The sequence below is a fragment of the Cupressus sempervirens genome, chromosome 6 (assembly GCF_028749045.1).
Source record: "Cupressus sempervirens isolate cs-2001-9-10 chromosome 6, ASM2874904v1, whole genome shotgun sequence".
Taxonomy (NCBI): domain Eukaryota; kingdom Viridiplantae; phylum Streptophyta; class Pinopsida; order Cupressales; family Cupressaceae; genus Cupressus; species Cupressus sempervirens.
The window spans coordinates 168,331,479-168,354,518 of record NC_143123.1 but is presented as its reverse complement, the minus strand read 5'-3'; positions in this window follow the sequence as shown (position 1 = coordinate 168,354,518).

The following is a 23,040-nucleotide window of genomic DNA, read 5'->3' as shown; positions in this document are numbered from 1 at the left end:
TTTGTACAAATCAAAATGCAATTTTCTTGTTTTGCTAGAAAGGTAACACAAATTTTTGAAATAAAATAAAATATCTTATATTCTATTTTTCCCTTAGCTTCAAATAGAGATTTGTTAAATGGTTAGACAACCTATAATTAATAAAATAAAAAATTAAATTATCATTATAAACATAATACATACTAAAAGTATAGTCATTGGAAAGCTTCTTCAAAGTATGAGATATTATATATTTAGTTTTAGGATATGATCCTATTTAGCCCTTGTTCGAGTCCTCAAAAAGGAAAACTTTGAAAGAAATTTCAAGGACTTAATAAAAATGTCAATTTTGATGCCTTCGCATGAAGAGTCCATAGGACCTTTGGCAAAGTGGTCTTCATGCAAAGCCCCTTGAGGAAAACCTGATGGCCTAAGTGGGACTTCAAATGAAACCCTTTTGAAAATATTTAACAATGTTTTTCTTTGTTGAATATTTGCAAAGGAAGCTTTGCTCAAAGCCCCTATCGACTAATTTTTTTATTTCATTATATTTTTTTTTATGAATACACCCTTTCCATTAATTTAAAACTTTAAAGATATATATATTCACAAAAAAGGGGCCGAGATATATAGGATCACCCCATGAGTTCAAATGGCCCAAGGCCACAGATCAACTATTCATAAAAAAATATACATATAAACATAAATTAAAAACTTTATGCTACAAGAGCAGTGCCAGCCAAAGGAGGGTTACTATCATCAGAACCCCATAAATTCTTGGGGTTATTGGTTAGCTCAGGAAGAGACCAACCATCAATAGTAATAGCATCTTTATTCTTGTCTTTATCTTCCTTGGCCCTGGGAGGAGAGATGGCTAAATACAACCTAGGGAAAGCCCACTGGGGCTCATGATGAGCAGATGGCCAACCCACATCAAAAGCAATAGGGAGAGCCACCAGGGACCATCTTAAGCCTAACCTCCAAGGAGCTGATGCTGAGTGGCAATGACCATGAGAGCCACCATTGGGAGAGTGGTGACGAGGCTGTAACCTAGGTGTTTGTGAGCAGCAAAGGGGACTACTGTGACCTCTCTAATGATTTTGAGGAGTACAGTCACTGAAAAAAGCATTAAGAGGCACTTGAGAAACCATAAAAGGGGCATTTCCCTAGTGAGAAAGTAGCTCCTATAGGTGAGCCACTTCCAGTGTGACTTTGTTAGTTTGTACTTGAATCTACATAATGACATTATTACATATGCATGCTTTAAAGTACACTCCAACATAAATATCAAGAAAGTTATGAGAGAATAAAACAACATTGTGATCTTTCCAAATTATGAACAATATTTCCATTCTAAAAGCATGCCAAATCTAGGCATATGTAAAGGGTAGTCTAGGAGCATCACCTAGAACCACCATGTGCCAAGTGAAGGCCTTTAGATGAAAAGGCCTAAAGAAATAAAAAAATCCAGATCCAATAATTTTGAGCTCTTCTGCAAAACCAAAAAATATATTCAAGTTGGCCACAAAAAGGGCATCTAGGATTAAAAACTCCTAGATGTTGGAGCTGAGGACCCAAGGAAATCCCTAGAAGAGGGGACACTAGACAAAGTGAGCTATCTTAGGCTCAATGATAGTATTCCAAATAGTGGAAAATATAAGACTCCAAGTCTTATCCAAAGAATGAAAATGCCAATGCTGATTGAGGGTATCAACCATTGGAACATGGGACATTAGCCATTGATACCCTACTCTAGGCTTATAACTGGCCATTGGAGTGGTAGGGTACTACTTCCAATCTTACCACCAAGGGTGGGATGAGTGAATTCCAAGTTTGTGTAACAAATTAGGAGGAATCACAAAAACTAGAAGATTAATTATCTGTAGATCTAGATGGATAAGCCTAAACTGCACCCAAAAATCCTCCCATGAGTGAAAACTCATTGTAACCCTAGAGAATAAATCTTTGGGTGTTTTGATACCCCTGAAAAATAAATACAAAGCACTATCTCCTTGAAGCTTGGCTAAAGGCACCCCTTGAGTGGAAAACAAGAGTGACCACCAAAGGTTTTGATGATTCATAGAGAGCCCATCTCTGAATCCATTACTAACCCAATGAAGCCAAGGTTTAATGGCTTCCTAGGATTTCCAAATGCTCTTAGCAACAAAAGTTCCTTGAATTTGAATAGGTTCAAAAGTCACAACAAGGGATTGAAAACCAATCCCCTTCCAGGTTAAGTAGTTGGCTAGAAATCCTAAAGAAATGTAGAGATGTAATTAAATTTTCTAGGCCTCATCTCTAGTGAGAGCTCATATGACCCATTTGGAATAGAGGGCTATCCCCTACTTGTGGATGGAAAGAAACCACCATAATCCTTGGGTAAACAATAGAAGTCTTAGGCCACTTTGTGAAAGTCATGATGCACAACATCAGAGGCCCAGAGAAAGTCCTTAAGAAGATGTTCAAGCTTGAGGTACAAGGCTTTGGAGGGCTCCCAACAAGAGGAATAATAAACATGAGTAGTAACAAGCATTTTGGAGCATATTTTAAACTTTCCCACAAGTGAAAGGGGCTTAGTGATTCAATATTCTAGCTTCTTCTCAATTTGACCAACCACAACATTCCACAACTCTTCAGGAGATGCTTGTAAAGCAAAGGGAATGCCCAAAAAATTAAAAATCTCACCATGTTGGACCCATGTCCATCCATATTTCTGCAACTACTAAGGGCCTAGAAAAAAATATTGTTAGTAACAAATGGTTTTGTGCCATTGGATTGTTGACCCTGAAGCAAGACAAAAAGTATCTAAACACTGCAAAGCATTTGTAATATTTTCCTCATCCTCAATCAATGTGAGGAAGGAATCATCTACAAAATGGCCATTAACCAGTTGAGTGGTTGATTTTGGTAAAGAAATATCATGCACCAGACCACATGAGATGGCATTAGCTGGTAGATAACCAAAACCCTCAACTACCAACACATAGAGAGAAGGTGCTAGAGGAAAACCTTGACGGATAGATCTAAAGAGCCCAAAAGCTTTAGAATGATGACCATTTATGGTGATGCAAGCAGAAGCACCCCCAAATATCATCTACATTGATGGACAAAAAATTGGGCCAAAGCCTAGAGCTTTAAGCATAGCAAGAATAAAGGGCCATTCAATATGGTCATATGCTTTGGCGAAATCAATCTCTAAGAAAAGTGCAAGTTGTTTGGATTTCCTGGGCCATTCCATTTCTTCCCAGACAATAATGATGTTTTCCAATATATAGCAACACATAATGAATCTAGTTTGTTCAGATCGAACAATCTAGCCAAATTTTAAGAGAGGGTTTTGGCAATAATTCTATAAGAGACATTCAAAAAAGCGATTGGCCTCCAATTGCAGATTTATTTAGGATCTCTAGCTTTAGGTATGAATTTAATGTTCCCTTTTTTGATGAAGTTTCCCAATGAATTAGAACTGTAAGCTTCAAAATAAACTTGAAGCAAATCAGGGCCAATGTCATTCCAAAGTGGCTTGTAAAACTCACAAGTGAAGCCATCACATCTAGGGGCTTTTTCATCAACCATGGATAAGATAGCTTCCTTTAAGTCTGTAAGAGTAAGCTTTTTTTCACAAAAGACATAGTGCTTAGGCTTAAGACTATTGGGAGTAACATTAAGGCGGGCTTGTAGTGCATGATCATGCATAATAGAGGGCCCCTAAGATGTAAAAACCTACTCATAATGATGTACACAATCTTGAAGAATATTTGGCAGGTCAATGAGAACCTGTTGATCCTCTCGAATGTGTTTGATACTCACAGAAGTATGACAAGCCCTCAAAGCATTAAAAAAATCCTTGGAATCTTGATCACTGACCTCCAACCAATGGAGACAGGCTTTCATCTTAGGTTCCCTCATAGCATAACTATCTGCAACCTATTTTTGGTGACAAAGGTTGGCAAGATGAACCTAGAGATCCATATCAAAAAAATTCATGGCAAGAGCCTTAGAGGCCATATACAGATCAAGAGTAGTGGCTTCATAAGATCTCCTACAATACATAGCTAGTTGTTTACTATAAATGTGAAGAAAACTCATAGTACGAAGGATGGAATCATTCCACCATTTAATCCATCCAAAGTGATTGAAGGTTCAAGGCTCAAGATTCTAGATACGTATGATGTGAGCAACATTTGGTGGATGGGACAACAAAGAAGTGTTGAGGTAAAACTGGGTTTTATTCTGGTGAGGCTAAGATGAGTACTAGGCGATGGAAAAGAGGATGGGGGAGTGATCTGACAATGTCACATTAGGTAGAGGAATGACACACAAGGTATGCTTTTGAGAAAAAGAAGAAAAATGATTGTGTAGAAATCATATCCCTATCAAATATTTTAAAAACTCTATCAGATCCAACTCAAAAATTTGAACCAAGTGTGCCAAATCGCATCAGGGCGGCAGTGAATAACATTAAGTTTTAAAATTCCTAATTTATTCTGCATGTAAAATTAGGCCTCCTATTCACCAGTTGCCCATCTAAAGGATAGAAGGACTTCCTTGTCAGAGGCTAGCTCAACCATATTAAAGTCCCCACAAAAAAATCCATGTCGTAGGTGGTAAATGATTCATCAACCAATGCTATAGGTGTGAACATTCAACAACATCATTTGGAGCATAAATGTTAACAATACCAAAAGAATGATTATGAGAAGACAACAAAATCCAAACCACCTTGTAAAAAGGGTCAGAATCATGTGAAACAATAGAGGAAACTAAATGAGGGGAGGGAAGATTAACAACACCACCTTGACCAACTTCTCACTAAGAAGAAAAAATAGCACTATTTAGCCAAATAACATGACATGCTAAGGTAAGAAGAAATACAAAAAATTTCACTTCTTGGAGGCAAAGAACATCAAGATCAAACTGACTCTTGGTATCATGCACAAAATATTTTCTAGGGAGGTCTATCAACCCCTAGACATTCCATGACATGCAATTCATGGTAACCCAACTTGCATGTCATCCTCATCCCCAAGAAAGGAGAAGTTGTTGTGCAAAAAAGAGAGAGGGTGAAAAGAGGGGTCATCAATAGTAATGACCCTTTGAAGCTTCTCTCCATTGTCAAAAAAATCATCATGGCCATCTGGGCTATGAGACCAGCATAGCTTTTGTTGGGAAATCATCGACACTACTTGAGATGCTTGAGTCCACAAAGGGTGCAGATTTGGGGTATGAAAACACATTGTCCCTTGGCCTCTAGGTTTTTAAACAAGAGGCTAAGGGAGCAATAGAATAGGGGATTCTATTGGTATCTGGCTTGAGCTAGATTCACCATGATCTACAAGCACAAAGCTTACCTTAGCCATAGCCAAACCTTTCCCTTTTTTCACCACCATAGTCCATTCATATTTCTTGGTGGTTGGATCAAGCTTGGTTTCTAAGGTAGAAGGATGGTTACTGTCCATCAAGGGACAATCCCTAATCTTGTGCTTAGCTAACTAGCACCAATAGCAGGTATTTAGAAGGTTAAGGTAAAATAGCTTCTGAGTAAAGGTGGTACCGCCTATCTATATATCCATTGTATCTTTGAGGTCCCTAGAGAGGTTGACCTCAACATAAACCCTACAATGGGGACGAGTGTTGAAAAGCTTGTTTGGTTCAAGGAAAACAACCTTGCCAATAGTTTGTGCAATAGTAAGTAAAAAAGACTAGCAAGGAATGGGAAGCCCTGGGAACTCCACCCAAATGGGTACCTTAAGTTTTTGACCATCAAAGACAATAAAATATCATGACCAACACTGAAAAACTAGGAGGGAGGATCTTATAGTCTAGGGGCCTTGCACAAAAACATGTTCATCTTGGCCTACATTGCCAAAGTGAAAAAGAAAAAATCCTTTGGTAAGGCTTTGGACACTTTCAAGGTGAACACTTTGAGGTGTCCCAAGCTTGGAAACCCATTCTCGCGTCATGATTTCACGAGTACGACCCACAAAATACCCTATAAGGGTTTGTCGTTCTAACTAGATGCATGACTTATCAAAATCCTTGCATTCAAAATAATATTAGGAGAGGAATTACCTCATGGAACACTTTGGGAATAAACTTTCATAGGTGTTTGGTCGGTAGAGCCATTATCTCTAGTAGCAACAACAACTCTAGCACTAACATCAACTGCTAGGCCAGAGAAGGTCAGACTCATTATAAATTAAAGCATTCCTACAATAAATACAATATGAAAAATAGTGGAAACCAACAAGGATTTGGACAGAGGTCATACAAACCCTAGCAGAGATCATTTCTTTTTGTATTTTTATTTTTTTTGTATTTAATGTAAATAAGAATTGTTTCTTTTTTTTTAATCAATTTGAAATCTTCTTCAAGTTCATTATTTTTGAAGAAAAAGGAAGGAGACTTATAAAATATAAGAGTTTTGTTTTTCTTTAAAAGCTATTTGAAATCTTTTGTATCCTCTATTTTAGGAGAGAAGGGAAGCAGACTTGTAAATTTTATTTGATAGTTTTTTGTGAAGAAAAATGATGGGGCAAAAGAAAAGGAAGACAAAGTAAATATGCAATAAATAGATCACTTGGTGCATAATATAGAGATCATGAATTAATATTAGCATCTTATTACCGAGAGAAAGAAGGCATGCACTTGCAAATTTGTCTCTATATGTTTTTACTTTCTAAATAAAATGTTCTAATTTTATTCATTTTTGTGCACATGGCACTCAAAAAATAATTACAAGATGAGAAATGGATGTTGGTGAAGGTTCAAGACATGATAGTACAAAAGCTCAAGCAATGGAACTTAGAGAAGGGTCAGGACCAATTTCTCCAATTGGTACAGATGAACACATAAGACTAGCTAAAAGTGTAAAGAAAAATATCACTTATAGAAATTTTAATCATTTACTTACAATGGATGTGGACAAATTGAGATCATTTGTTGATATTAAATTGCTAATTCTTTCTAAGAAGAGATATTTGGATAAGATAACAAAAGAAATGACAACTAAATTTGATAATTTAGAAACACTTTGAAAATACCAAGTACTTTCTTGTGTTCTTATAGGAAAATTTTGCAAGATCCATTAAAATTGTTGGGTTTATTACAGACACAAAATAAATAAATAAATAAAAATAAAATTTTCTAACATGCAAAGTGATATTATTGAAAATACTAGGAAAGGTTTGGGCTCTATACAGAAGAAAACTTAGAGTAAAGATAAGACCATTACAAAAAGAGTTATGTGGACATTCAATATTGGTAGAAATATACCTCAAAATATTAAAAAATGTCTTCAATTTCATCATATATTGGTTTTAGTTGAGAAATAATATCAAAATATGTTAAGAGGAGAATGGTTTTGGATGATAGCACTTTGGAAGAAAATTGAGCAATTATGTGTAGAGCTCCTTGTGATAGGACTAATGATGAAATCAAGAGTTTGGCAATATCATTTTGGAATAATAATATTCGTCCTTCATCAAATTCTAGAGATCTTATTAGACATATGGTTAGAGTCATTATGAAAATCAAACAGAATTTTGGTTAGACACAACACAACATGAAATGTATGTCTCATTTTGTATTTCAAATCCTGATATAAAGATTGAGCAAGATATTATCTGAAAGATTGAAGCCATATTATGTTTGGAGAATTAAAGTGTTTGAAACTTGTTGTCCTTATCATATTAAATTTGATCTCTACCATCATATTTATAAAAAAAAATCAGAAGATACTTTTAGTTATCAAAATGCTCCTCTCAGTAGATGAAGTGAGTTCATCTGTCTATTTTATGTGGAAAAATAGATGATCCAGTTGGTCAAATAAATTGAATTCAAGGAATATGTGAAACATGTGCTAATTTGGCTATTTTTTCTTTGAAAAATGAAGATTTTGATGTCACAAAAATGATAAGTTGAAAAGGTTACAAGTATGTAAGGAATGTAACTAAATTTGGGAAAGAATCCAAAACATTAGGATATGTTGAAGAGGAGATACGTATTAAAGAATTTATGGACAAATTTAAAAGTTAGATTCAACAATAAATTCATCACATTTTTTTTTTGCAAAGTGGAAAACACAATAATTTCAAACAATTAGAGATAAATTTAAACTTGGCTCTATTTGATTAGTTTTTGGTTTTGCATAAAACTATTGTTATTTCATCAAAAGGATATTAAATTAGACTACTATTTTTTAGAGAAGATTTCTATTATGATACATGTGTTTTATCATCTTGTACAATTAGATATGGATTGTATTTAGAGTAGATATGAAGCATGAATCATTAAGAAAGAATATCACTTCTATATAAGTGATGATAAAGATCATGATATTCATTATGTACATTATTGTTTCAAGATTTTGTTTTTTAATATCTAAAAGAAATGGGAATCAATATTGATAAATTTATATATGGTTAGATGGGTGTGTTGCATAGTTCAAATATCTAGACTATGTTATGCACTTTGTAGACATCATCATAATGGAAACATACTGCACCTATGGAGTTTCTTTGAAAGTGGCATGGAAAAGGTGAACATGATGGTGTTGGAGCTTGCATCAAAATTGCTCTATGAAAGTATCAAATGAATTATGAGCAAGTTCACATAAAGAATGCACATGATGTTGCTAAATAGTGCAAGACACATTTTGCACCAAATAAAGTTAGCACAATGTCAAGAATGAGTCAAGAAGTGTCATGTAGAGTCTTTTGGGACATAACTTTAACATGTGCACATGCATATTTTTAATCTTCTACAATTTTTCTTGTTTCAAAGTTATATATTTATTTTATTCATAATTTGTCTTTAATTTTTATTTTAAATATATATGTGTCCAGGTATGGATAGAAATACTATGCATAGTTGCAAGAGGATATAAAAATATGACCCTTGATATGTTATGAATATTAATTCTCACAATTGGACATTGCACTTGAGAGAATATTCATTTTTATTTTGTTATTGCATTGCTAAGAATTATTTTGAATGCATCAATCAAGATTATGGATATGTAGGTCCATGGACTTTGGTGCCACTTATTGTTACTGATATAGTTAATAGAGATGAAGATGAAAACTTTAATTTCTACTAATTATCTATATATATCTTTGTATGTATGAATATAAAAGATACAAGTACAATTTATTTCACATTTGTACATTATTGTGTGTGAAATGGACATCTTTCAAGTTATTGCCAAGTTTAGAAATGTAGGAGTAAGTTACTATTTTTTGCATTGCACTATAGAAAGTGTAAACTCTCTCTAACTTTAGTTTCTCCCTCTATCAGCAAACTCTATCTTCAACATCTTCTTTTGATAGAAAACTCTTCCTCTTTGATATTAGACCAAGGTCTTCCACTTTGACATGTTTGAACAAAATTTCTGTGATATTACTTATGACAGTAAAGTCTCCCTCTTTAGAAAATTTCTTATATATGATAGTAAACTCTCCCTCTTTGACATCTTATACCAAAGATAATATTTAGTGAATATCAATTTACCTCATTTACTAATTCATATGCAATTTTTCCTTTCAATACTGCCTCAACTTGACTGATGTTCAACATGGTTTGGTTGATGCATCACTACACTTCATTTAGTGAGCTTCAGTTAGGGGAATGACCCTTAACTTACCTCTTAGATACATAAATGCATCTTTAGGTAATGTCTTAGTGAATATGTCTACAATTTTTTCTTTAGCATTCACATATTCCAATCTAACCTCTTTGTCTTGTACCAATTCTATGAGAAAATGAAATTTTATTACAATATGGTTGTTCTTGGTATGCATTGCAAGATTCTTTGATATATTAATTGCACTGGTGTTATCATAGAAGATAACCACTAGATCCTTGATCTCTACCTCCATGAATACAAATAGCTACTTGAATCAAACAACATTGGAGAAATTAATTGCTACTACAACATACTCTTCCTCTACTGTAGACTTAGAAATGTAATTTTTCTTTTTACTTGTCCAAGAGACTAGTCTCTTACCAGGAAAGAATGCTCCACCACTGGTTCTCTTCATGTCATCAAACCTTCCTGCCTAATCAACATCTATAAATGATCTCAAATCTAAGTTTCCCCCTTTCTTGTACCATAAACCATTGTCTTCAATATACCTCATGATTATCTCTATTGCCATCATATGCTTTTCTTTAGGGTATATTGAAAATCTTACCACTATACCAACTGCAAGAGAAATATTGATGTAGAGAGCACAATAGAAGTGTGCTATATGGGCCTTCCACAAAACTCTAAAATTATAGGTATGAATTCACATTTATAATCATGTCCAACTAGTCAAATGAATGCAAGAATGTTCCACCTTTTAAGAACAATTCTCAACTAGGGTAGAATTTAAAACCCTTAATCAATCATTGATAACTTCCATAAATGATAGAATGAAACCAATAATTTTTGTGAGACTCAATAAAAGTGATTTTTCAGCATTTTCTCCAAGTTATAGACAAATCTAAGGAAGGAGATAAAAGTTATTGCAATTTCCTCAAAACTATTCATAATATGACAGAATCTGACTAGTCTTCACCAAAATGACCATAACTTCTTCTAAACATAATGAAAATCATCCAAAAAAAGACCAAATCAAAGCTAACTCATATAAATTTTTGAAAATATAAGTATCAGGTCTTTACTATTCACAATTATTTCGTATCAACCAAAGCATTAGAGAAATTATAGGAAAAATTAACCAAAAAACTTAAATATACAACATCAAAATAAGTTTTCTTCCATTCCAAAGCCTTCCTCCAACTTCTCCAAATTAAAATTTTGTGTTTTGGAGACAAAATATACATATTTTTGAATCACATTAAACTCTCAAACCAACCTATAACTACCCATTAACATATTTAAACCAAGTTTGTCACCAAGTTGTAAAATTTGTCATTACAATTTTGGCAACTTTTGAACAACTTTTACAAAAATTATCCAAATGACTTAATTTTTTCCTAAAACCTTGAAATATGATAAATATGGATGTAAGAATCCAATTAAACTATTTACACTCTATTTTAATATATTTTAGTGGCTTTATTATACTTAACTTTTTTAGGACCTCATAGATCACTATGATTTTAATGGCTTTTATAGCCTTACAAAATAATTTGAATGAACTCCAAATGCTATTTAGTTTCTTACATAACATTAAAACCATATTAAAGACAAAGTAAAATATGATTTTATCCATGAAATGTCAATGTGTAAGAATTTTCCTTAGGGAAAGATTCACCTAAGATCGTAGAACTCAACACAAGCACAAATGTATACCAAAAATGGATATGATCTATTACTCAAAGCATGTCCTAATACATTGCTCTGATCAGTATGTTCAGTATCTCCAAATAGACTAGGAGTGCCTGTATATAAAGGCATCTTAGTAAGCACCTAGAATGTCTCTAGAAACAACTAGGAGATAAGATAAGCATTGACAACTAAGCACACACCTTATCCAAAATTCTAGATGAGTGGATAAGATTAGAAGATTGTAGACACAATTTGCTTAAAAGAGGTGTGGACCCTTGTGTTGTCAACATGACAACTCACAAGAGTGCACATACTCCTAGGTGACTAATTAAATATATATTAAAATAATGCATTAACCTAAGTAAACTTAAGTAAGTGTAAATAGTAAATACTTATTTACACCAACATCCCCCCTTAAGTGCAACTTAGGGGAATGCCCTTAAGCTTATGAAAACTAGGATGAAATGCATGATGGGTCCTGAGTACTAGGCCATGTTAGGTAGCCATGTACAAAATATAAATGCAAATCTCTCATAAAATGGGGAAAGAGGGAAAACCTCATGGGAAAAACTCTACCCCAAAAGAGAGATGAAAGGGAATGCATGGATGGATGGAGTAATCAAGACCCCTCCCCATTATGACATGCATCTAGTATATGCAAGAGGAAACAAGAGAAAGAAAAAACCTCCTAAGAGGAAAAATTCCCCCCCAAAAAAGAGAAGAAGGAGACAAGGTAGTCCCCCTCCTAAAAGTAGTGTGTCGATCAATGAGAAAAGCTCTGATGTAGAAGTTGATCCATGACCTTTGAATGATGTTCCTCCAGTTGGGAAGAAACAAATGCAAGGGTACCTATGAGATGCATCCTCTGTATGGAGAAGGAATCTTTATGATGAATGGTGTTGCTAAAACCTATTCAAATATCCTTGTGTCGATACTAATGATGGCTTCCTCCAAACCATCTCAGAAGAAGGGTAGATCGAATAAGGAGTGCTGTAGAACCTACTTCAGGAAACCAATAGTCTTCACAACTGATAAAGAGACCTTCTACAGATGTTGTACATAAGTATCCACAATCATGCCAACCTGGAAAGATTGATCATGTAGAGAATGGGCTTGAGGGTCAGAGTGAGCCCTCACAACAACTGGAGAAGGATCATCCTTAGCAAAGAGAAGTGATAGATCATCAAGGAGGTCTTCCAAATTTGCTGTGTGTGACTTTGTGAATAGGTTGGCAATATTTGTCAAGAAGTCATCACCTAGAAGACCATGTGTAGCCTATAGTGCTGAAGTACATGAATCTATCACTGTGGCAAAAGAATTTAGTTCAAAAAGAAGATGAATGTGATCAATAATGTCTCCCACATCTTCAATGTGAGACTCCATGAATAGGCCTACAAGGGCGGGAAGGAATTCATCACATGAAGATCGAGTAGGAAGACATAAAGGGTCCTACTGCACTGAATCCGAAGCATCTATGGCTATAATAGGATTAGTAGGAGCAACAAGAGCTAGAGGTGTGATCTCATTTAAAGAAGAGTTAGCTACAACTAGAGGTAAAAGATCTTTTGGGAATGGAAGAATATTTGGATCTCCACAATGCTCCCAAAGAAACATCCAAGTAACATATGGATCAGATGACTTAATGTCAAACGTTGTTTTTAGAATGTCATAATCCATATGTCAAAAGAGATTAGGCCAAATGATGTCAATCTGATTAACATTATACTCAAGATCTGGTGCATATGGAAGTGCATTGTGCTCACAAAGATATCTGACAACAAGTTGACTCCATTCTTGATAGTTGTTTGGGGTCAAACTAATCAAATCTTCCACTTCCATGATGGATCAATCAATGTAACCTCTAAAAAATTAAAGAACAACCCCCCCCACCAAAAAAAAATATGTTGTTGGCACTTTATATGTGGTACATGTACAATGAGCCACTAGTCAAAATGAACAAAGTAGACTTCTGATTTTGCTTGTTGCAACTGCCTTTTGAGGCCTAAAAATGGAATGAAGCACTGTAGCTAAATTCTAAAAGCAATACAATGCAAAAAAAAGGCCCTAGGTCTAAAAGTGATATTTCTGTCCACACAACCCTTGTATCTGACTATAGATCTAGAAAGTAGAGGAAAAAAATGCACTTTCAAAAAAAAAATGGAACCTATTTTCGAGTCTAGATGAGCCTATACAGATCGTTTCAAGTTGCAAAAAATAGGATTGAGTAGGTACAATCACCAAAAGACACAAATTCTAACAAATCCTTGCACCAAAACTAGAAAAGAACACAACCACTGGAAAATTTAGGAAATTCTACCCAATTTAAAAAAAATTGCACCTGAATTGGAGTCTAGATGACTTAGTCATGAGCTCATGAAGTTAGGTTGCCAAACTGAAAAGCAATTTGGAGGGTTTGGAGAAAAAATTGTGATCTTAAATTTGACAGTCAAACGGCTATCATAGTAGTTGTAAATTGCCTAGGAATGAAATTCAAACGACTGTCAATTTTTTTCCCATAAAAAGATGACGTTGGTTAAAATAGTCCCCTGGTGACATGTCAAGCTAAGTGGACTGTCTGTATGGTATGGTTTCTGATGTGGCATGTACAACTAGATGCTGACTGGGTAGTTTAATTAGCTATTGACATGGAAATATGAGTCACTATGGTTATGTGGCAAAAATGTCTGGATTCCACATGGTGACATGGTAGTTCTAGGTTGCTAAGGTGTCACAATGCTGAGTGGGCAGTCTATCCGCATGTCAAAAGGTAATTTTTCCATATGGGCTACATGGTAGTCTTGCCACTTGGTCCAACTATTGTTGATGTGGAAAATGACGTCTCTCTATCTGGTGCAAGCTGGACCAATTAAAAATTGCTATGTGGCAGCTCCTGTTGGCAGGCTTGGTCAAAAAATTTGCATATGGGCAGGAACAAATGGGCACCAGAATCTGTAAAAGTAGTAAGAGCTAGAGTCTAGAATATGCTATTGTTAGTAATCAAATATGATGTCAGGGATGAAACTTGCAATGCCATTGAGAAAGCAGTGTGATGTCATTAGAGGAATCTGTCTTCGCAGAATATGTCGAAAAGCTACACAGAATAGTCATCAGAATCTTGACATTGGGTGCCGGGAAAATATTTCACAAATAGAAAAGAAAGCCAAGAACTGTCACTAAAAACTTAAAATGTTGCACGAAAAAGTTTACCATGGTTGGCAATGTGGGAAATATATCCCACACACACAGTGCTATGAGTCGAAAGACTCTTTAAATTAAGAAACCCACTAGCGCTTAATGAAAGAAGCCCACCTATGAGCTTGTCTGCCTAGAATGTTATGACTTGTTTGAATTTGATCCACTAGAAATATGAGATTTGGTAGGATTTTAAAAAATCTAATGCCAAATAATGTGCCCACCAATAAATGATAAAAGCTCGCTATGTATGCAGTGCGAACCCTTGTAGGGCCAGGATTTGATAGCTTGGTACCTGCAAAAAAAATTTCTTTGCAAGGTTGCCTGGCCTAAAAAAAATTTCAAAAAAATCAAAAAATATTTTAGAGAAAAAATAAAAATACCAGATCTAAATAATTAAATTGTAGATCTTAAGATCATACCCATATTGCAAATTGGGGCCTCTGAGGTCCAGTTTGCAAAAATGTTTTGTCTCACCATCAACTATGGCCGAAGATAGCTAAATTTATAGCCGATTTTCACCAAATCAACATTTCGGATGCAATGGTGAGGTTAAATATGGTTCTAGACACTCCCAATTTCTGTTGTACTCTAGAGTCAAGATGTGGTAATGAAGGAAGAAGATGGTCTCGAATGGCTTTGTGAAGAGGAATTCTCCAAGAGCTTTAATACCATGTAAGAATTTTCCTTAGGGAAAGATTCACCCAAGATTGTAGAACTCAACACAAGAACAATTGTAGACCAAAAATGGATATGATCTATTACTTAGAGTATGTCCTAATACATTGCTCTAATTAGTATGTTTAGTATCTCCAAACACACTAGGAGTGCCCATATATAAAGGCCTCTCAGGAAGCACATAGAATGTCTCTAGAAATAATTAGGAGATAAGATAAGCATTGACAACTAAGCACACACCTTATCCAACATTCTAGATGAGTGGATAAGATTAGAAGGTTGTAGACACCATGTGCTTAAAAGAGGTTTGGACCCCTATGTTGTCAACATGACAACTCACAAGAGTGCACATACTCCTAGGTGACTAAATAAATAAATATTAAAATAATGCATTAACCTAAGTAAACTTAAGTAAGTGTAAATAGTAAATACTTATTTACACCAACACAATGAATAGGTGCTCCTACACCAAATATCAAGCCTTGTATGCACTACATATTGCAATTTTCCAATCATTGATTTGTATGTGGTCTGTTCTACCTCCTTTGGAATCATCATTTTTGGAAATCTTATGTTCAGTAGACATAGGTGTTCCAACTAGTCTTGAATCTTCCATTCCAAACTTCTTTAGTATGTCTTTGATATACTTGGATTGAGTAATGTAGATGTCATCTTTCTTCTATTGAATATGTATCCCAACAAAGAATTTAATCTCTCCAAACATGGACATCTCAAATTCCTTTCTTATTTCATCTAAAAAAGCTTTGCACAAGTCATCATTTCTAGTAAACAATGTTTCATCCACAAAGATTTATGCCAACACAATCTTCTTGTCTGGTCATTCTTTGATGTATAGGCTATTGTTATCATTTGTCCTTTGAAAACCAATCTTCATCAAAGAGTTATGAAATCTTTCATACCAAGCTCTAGGAGCTTGGTTGAGTCCATATAATGCTTTATGCAGCTTGCAAACCATATCCTTTTTTTTTGGGATCTAAAAAATATTGAGGTTGTTCTATGTAGACTTCCTCTTCAAGAATTTCATTCAAGAATACAAATTTCACATCCATTTGATAAACTTTAAATCAATTATGTACAACATAAGCTAGTAAGTTCCTAGCACCTTCTAATCTTGCAACAAGAGAAATTTTATCAATACATTCTTCTTGAGAATAGCTTTTACATACTAACCTTGCTTTGTTTCTCAAAACTTCTCCATCTTCATTCAGCTTATTTTTGGAAACCCACTTTGTGCCAATTAAATTTTTACCCTTGGGTCTAGGAACAAGAGTCTAGGTCTTATTCCTTTCTATCTATTTCATCTCTATATTCATTGGTTCAATCCAACTTTCATTATTCAAATCATCTTTAACTGATCTAGGTTCAAATTTAGTAGGCAAACATGCACCTTTCAATTTGTTTCTTGTGATTGTACCATCTGACTTCTCTCTAGTGATACGATCAGGTGCATGGTGCTTTTTGACATATCTTGCTAACATAGGTACTTTGGATTTAGAACTTGTTCCACTTGCCTCACCATGATCTTTTGCATCATGCTCGGGTCTCACTGTTTGTGACTCAGGTCATTCAAATTCTGACTCGAGTTGCACTAGCTACAACTTAATAGCCTCTGATTGCAACTTAGGTCCTTCAGAATGTGACTTGGGTTGCACTTGCTGCAACTTAGTAGCTTCTGGAGATTTCAGGGACTGAGGAGGTGAATTTTTCTAACTTCCAAATGGATTCGGCAATGTATCAGGCTCAAAGTAAATAAGCTTTTTGTAATGTTCAGGTTCTTTTTTGCTTTCCTCTTCACTCTTTTCTACAAACTCATTAGTTCTTACATGTGCACTTTCTATGATCTTATGAGTAGTTAGATTCAAACATTTATAAGCTTTACTTCTACTAAAGTATCCTAGGAATATGCCTTCATCACCTTTGACATCAAATTTACCTTTCCTAGTCTCTTTCTTAATAGTACATTTGCTAGCAAATACTTTCAAGTAACTTACATTAGGTTTGTAGCCCTACCATAGTTAATAAGGAGTTTTATTTGAGTCTTTTTTCAATTGTACTTTGGTCAAGGTATGCAGTGTTGTACTAATTTCTTCCTTCCACTATTTAATTGCAAAATTCTTTTCTATCATCAAGGTTCTTGCACAATCCATGATTCATTTGTTCCTTCTTTTTGCTATACCATTCTATTGTGGAGTACCAGGAGTTGATACTTATCTTTTGATTCCTCTTTCAATGCAAAATTCATTAAAATCATTAGAAATGAATTCACCAACTCTATCTAATCTCAAAGATTTCAGCTTATTTCTTGTTTCCTTTTCTACTCTTGCCAGATACCACTTAAACTTTTGAAAAGCTTCAGACTTATCTTTTAGATACATTACAGTTATAATTCTAGAATAATCATCAAAAAATAAAATAAAGTAGCTATTTCCACTGTAGCTTTCAATTCCAATAGGTCCATAAAGGTCTGTATGAACTAGCTCCAAGAATTCTTCAGAATGATAGTTCTTTCTCTTGAAACTTGTCTTGCCTATCTTACCAATTTGACAATTTTTGTATAGGCTTATATCAGGTTTCCTGAAATAAAATAAAGTACTTATATCCAGTATAGCTTTGGTCCACAAAGGTTTGTATGAACTAGCTCCAAGACTTCTTAGAATGATAATTCTTGCTCTTGAAACTTGTCTTGCTCATCTTACCAATTTAACAATTTTTGCATAGACCCATATCAGGTTTCCTCAAACTAAGAATACCTCTCACTCTTTTTTTTTTTTCTTATCTTAATCATGTTATCAAAGTTCACATGACACAACCTCTTATTCCATAACCCACTTTCTTTTACTTGAGCAATGAAATATGAACTTCACTAAGATCTAGGTAGAATAAGTTACCTTTAGTTTGTTTACTAGACCCAACTAGATTTCCTTTTCCATCTAGCAGCTTGGCCTTCCCATTCATAAATCCTACCTTGAATCCAATATTATTCAACTATGCCACACTCAGTAGATTATGCTTTAGTCCTTTGACCCAATAAGCATTATCATGTCTAAGTTCATTGGTTAGTGAGATATAACCTTTTCCCTTCATGCAATAGTTCATTGTTTCCAAATCTCACTTTTGCCATCATAGTGTTCCATATGTTCAAACTTTGTTTTCTCATCAGTCATATGATGTGAAAAACACTATCAATAATCCATTTATCATTTCTACTAACATGAGAGATAAGTTCCATTTTATCTTCTTCTTCATCTGATTCATCTTTTACAATAATATAAACCATTTCATCATCATCACTGCTATTTGAATCTTTAGCCATGAAACAAGACTTCTTACCTTTATCCTTGTAATCCTTGTAGCTTTTGAAATCCTTCTTGATTTTTTATTTTATGTTCTTCTTTTCATCTTTTTCTTCTATGTTTGGACACCCTGCATCAATGTGACCAACTTCTTCACAAGAAAAGTAGATTAAAAGAATTTTACCTTTGTACTTTCCTTTTCCTTTGAGATACCTTCTTGCAAGTAATGCTTCAATAGATTCAAGATCACTATTAAAACTATCTTCCTGTTCACTTTTAGATTGTTTTCCATTAGACCTTTTAGCTTTCTTCTTGAGTGACAACTTGGCTTCAAATGTAGATTCAAGATTGCTACTACTGCATCCAATGTTATATCACTCTTTCGATTGCATCTCATCTCTTGAATTGATGAAACTCTAATTTCATATATAGTAAGAAGTGTTTTGAGAAACTTACTTGTCATTATTTCATCTTCAATCTTTCCTCTAGAAGCATTGAGTGTACAAATAGTGGCTTTGATTCTATCACTATACTTTGCAATGCTCTCATCTTCTCTCATCTTTATTTGATCAAATTATCCTTTGAGACTTTTAGCTTTGGCTCTTCTTACCTAAAATTGTCCAAATACCCTTTTTCTAACCAATTAAATAAAAATTTATTACTTATTTAATTATATTCTTATCCTACCTTTAATTAAATAAACTTACATTTATTTAATTACTTTCATCTTTCCTTGATTCAAATAAATTTAGGTTTATTTAATCTTAGCCTATTTCTCCTCATCCCACTTACATCTTAACCCATTCACTTTAATTAAGTAAATTACTTCATTTACTTAATTAATCCTATTTGAGCACATGGCTCCGAACTTTAACCCTCATGCAACCTCACTTTACTAACCTAACCCATCCTTCTAAGCCTACCTATTACTTAATCCCACTTACTTTTCCTAATCACCTTGCTAAACCCCCTCTTAATCCTAAGTGTGTGCATGTGTGAGGACCACTCACACTTCCTACACCCCTCACACTTCTCACACCTCTTACAACTTTTTCCCCCACTCCTCTCTTCAAGTTTGCTCACACATGTGTGAAAAAATTTTGAATGTTGACCACTTGCATGTCTTGCTCAAATGTCTCCCATGTGGCACCTATGTGGATGCCACATAGATACCACCTCACCGAGCCCTCTCTCAAGCCTATAAATAGAGCCCTTTTCTCAAGAATTTTCCATCTCCCTCATATGCATTTTTATCATGCTAGTTTGTCATTTGAGCTTCTTAGTGATTTTTAGAGTTGCATGCATACTAACTTTTGGCAGTTGATAGATTGCAATTGCATTGTTAGATTAGCTTGTTGCTTGCATTTTCATTCTCATTTCACTTGCATTGTTAGATTAGTTGTTTTATTGAATTTTCCACCTCCATATCAATTTCAATTCTCTCAAGCATGACTTCTTCCATAGCCATTGTTTGAGGTGTTCTTCATCCATATAGCATTGTTCCATCATCACATTTGCATTTCAATGTCAAAAGATTCATCATAGTTGTATTTTGGGAGAGCACATCAACATCCCTTCAATCTAAACACACCAACAAGGCCTCTCACAGGTGCCTTTGTTGAGTTTTTTGAAGTTGCTTGAGGACTTGTCTTTTTGGTTGATTTGAGTTGCAAAAATCAAGCATAATGTTACTTGTATTTCATTTTGTTTTGAATATCTTGATATCCATGTGCAACTAGTGTGTGTTTGTTTTCTCTTGCTTCCAACAAGTCAAATTCTCTTGCATACATTTTGGCATGCCTGGTGGGACCCACTTTATAGGTTCAAACTAACCATCTAATGTGTTTTTGAGCTTATTTGTGAGTTTTCAAGCTTGGAGGTTGAAGAAACACTTGGAGATCAAATTTTATGAAGAGCCTCTAATCAAGCCAAAAAGCCCACCATCGTGCTTGAAGCACATAAGAGAATTCTTTTGATATATAACACTTTATATTTCTTATGTCTCTATTTTCAAGTTATAGAAGTGTATATATGTTGAATATACTTTTTTGTTAATAGAAAATGAAAAACTAAAAAAAAAATCTCTATGTTTGTTGACAAATAAATAGGTTAAAAAAAATAGTTTTATTTTATTTTATTTTATCTTGTTTATGCTTTATATATATATATATATATATATATATATATTAACAATATAAATATATATACTATCATATGTATATTTGTATTATATATATATATATATATATATATAAATCATTAAAAAAATTAATGTTGACAAAAGTCTAAATAGGAAAGAAAAAATTAAAAAATTAAAAATTAATTGTTTTGTGTGTTCTAGGTTAGCATCGGAGGCACCACCACTGGCGGTGCCCATGAGCACCACCCCCGTGCAACTGTGACACATTGCCACTCCCTACTCTCCACCCATGAGCGCCACCACCTGCATCTTCCCACTGCCACTTCTTGCCACCCAGCCTACCTCTCCCTTTCTCCCCTACACTTGCCACTCAACCTTGCTCCTGTGCTCATCCCTCCCGCTCAATTTCGTTGTGCCACCACCACTCGATCCCTTCCTTGCGGCTGCTGCTACTCCTCCCCTCCCTACAATTGTTGTTGTGCCTTTGCTCCCTCCACTTGTGGTGCTTGCAACCCTTGCCACTGCAGCCATGAATCCTCTATTCTTTCTACCACCTGTAACCCCTGCCACCACCTGCAACCCTTCCACCGCCTATGTCACTCATGTTCCTCTGCCTCGTTGCCAACCATTGCTCCACCCTTGGGCCACTGCCCCTTAGCCTATGGCCCACCTCACAACCACCACCCACATGGCCTCCTCCAATGCTACCACATGGAACCCACTTAGGGTTCCATCCACGTGGCATTTTCTCTTGACATCTCATGCTTGGATGCCACATCAGCAATAGATCATTTTCTTTAAAATAAAAAAAATAAATAAATAAAAATTCCTATGACATCCATCTAGCAATCAAATTTAAGCCCATAGGTTGCTAACATCATCACTATGTTAGCCTTCCACATGCTCTTCTAGACCATAAGGAGAAATGTTCAATTTTTTGCTCATAACTTGACTATCTAGACTCCATTTTAAAAAAAAATATCGTCAAAAAGCTGATTCCAAGCCCATCATGATGGTGTTGGTTTCATTAGATTTTGATATTGTTTAGATATCTATTTTTTGTGTCAATGAGAAAACTTTGTTTTTTAATATTTTGATTGCAAGGTTATTTCATGTTTGTCATACATTTTCGATGCCCTAACTTGTGATTTTGTAGGGATATATTCTCACTCATGTATTGAAGGTTGGAGAGTTCTTGAAATCACTAACTATATTTCTAGTAGGTTTCTCCTTAAATTTGTTTTGGAATGATCTTGTTTGCTTAAGCACTTGTCTTTGAATGCATGGTTAAAAGCTCAAACAATCGAATTCAATCTTGAATGCACAGTTAATTGAACAACACATTTGATTTGGAATGCATGTTTCAACACAATATTGAATGCTATAAGGAAATTGAACATTTTAGTGGAATGGATGATAGCACAATCTTGCATGTCTCAGGATCAATGAACATTTCAATGCATATTTCAATTTGGTGCTTAAAATGAACACTCACTCAATCTTGAATGCATAAAGGGAATTGATTCTTTCCCTATCAAATTTGCTTATGTTAATGATGCTAGATTTACTTATGTTGGAAAACTCTCAATTTTTATATTGATGACATTCTCAAGTTGGAAAGAACATTGTATGCTATAAACACGTGTGTCTTCAAAGTATATTACAAAACCTAAAGCTTCATTGGGAAAGAACAAGTGTCTTTTGAACCCTGAGGCCACTTACGTATTCTCTCCTCTCATGCCTTCAGGTGATCTTGAGTGCACAAGAAATAAGTTCTCTCATTTTTATTTTTTAAGGAGGCTTATTTGAGAATTTTATCACCCCTTGGGATGACCTCAACTCCAGTGTTCTGGTGAAGTATAAATATCAAAAGGTGAATCAAAAGACACCTCTCTTGGAAGTAAAATCTTGTCACTCTTGGCTAAGCCCCAAAGAACTTTATACCTTTGGAAAGTGAAGGAGGAGATTCAGGTTACCATCTCCTCTCGGCTGTGTGGCATTATTTCCTTTCATCTATAGATTTGGGCCTCACATACCTTGCATACATCGAGGATGCCCTCTAGTTGATCCTTGTACATCCTAGTTGAAATCTTATAGGATTTTTGGTTTGTTTGACATTCTTGATTATTTGAAACCCTCCCTAGTTGAAGGGGACACATTGTCTACACTTGTCTAGTATATATTTCATTGTTTTATTTTGCATCTCAATTTTGAAAAAGCCAAAACTTCATACAACATAAAAATTCAAAAAAAAAAAAAATCGTAAAAGTTCAAAAATCCAAAAATCCAAAAAAAAAATGTCAAAAACAACAAAAAAAGGTCTTGGTTTAAGTCTTCTTAGTCAAGTTGTCCACATAAATTCTACATAACTTCTCTTTCCATCAAATTCATCACCCTCATGCATCTCTTGTCTCAATCATTCAAATCATTCCTTGAAGTCTTAATCATCTCTATTCTTC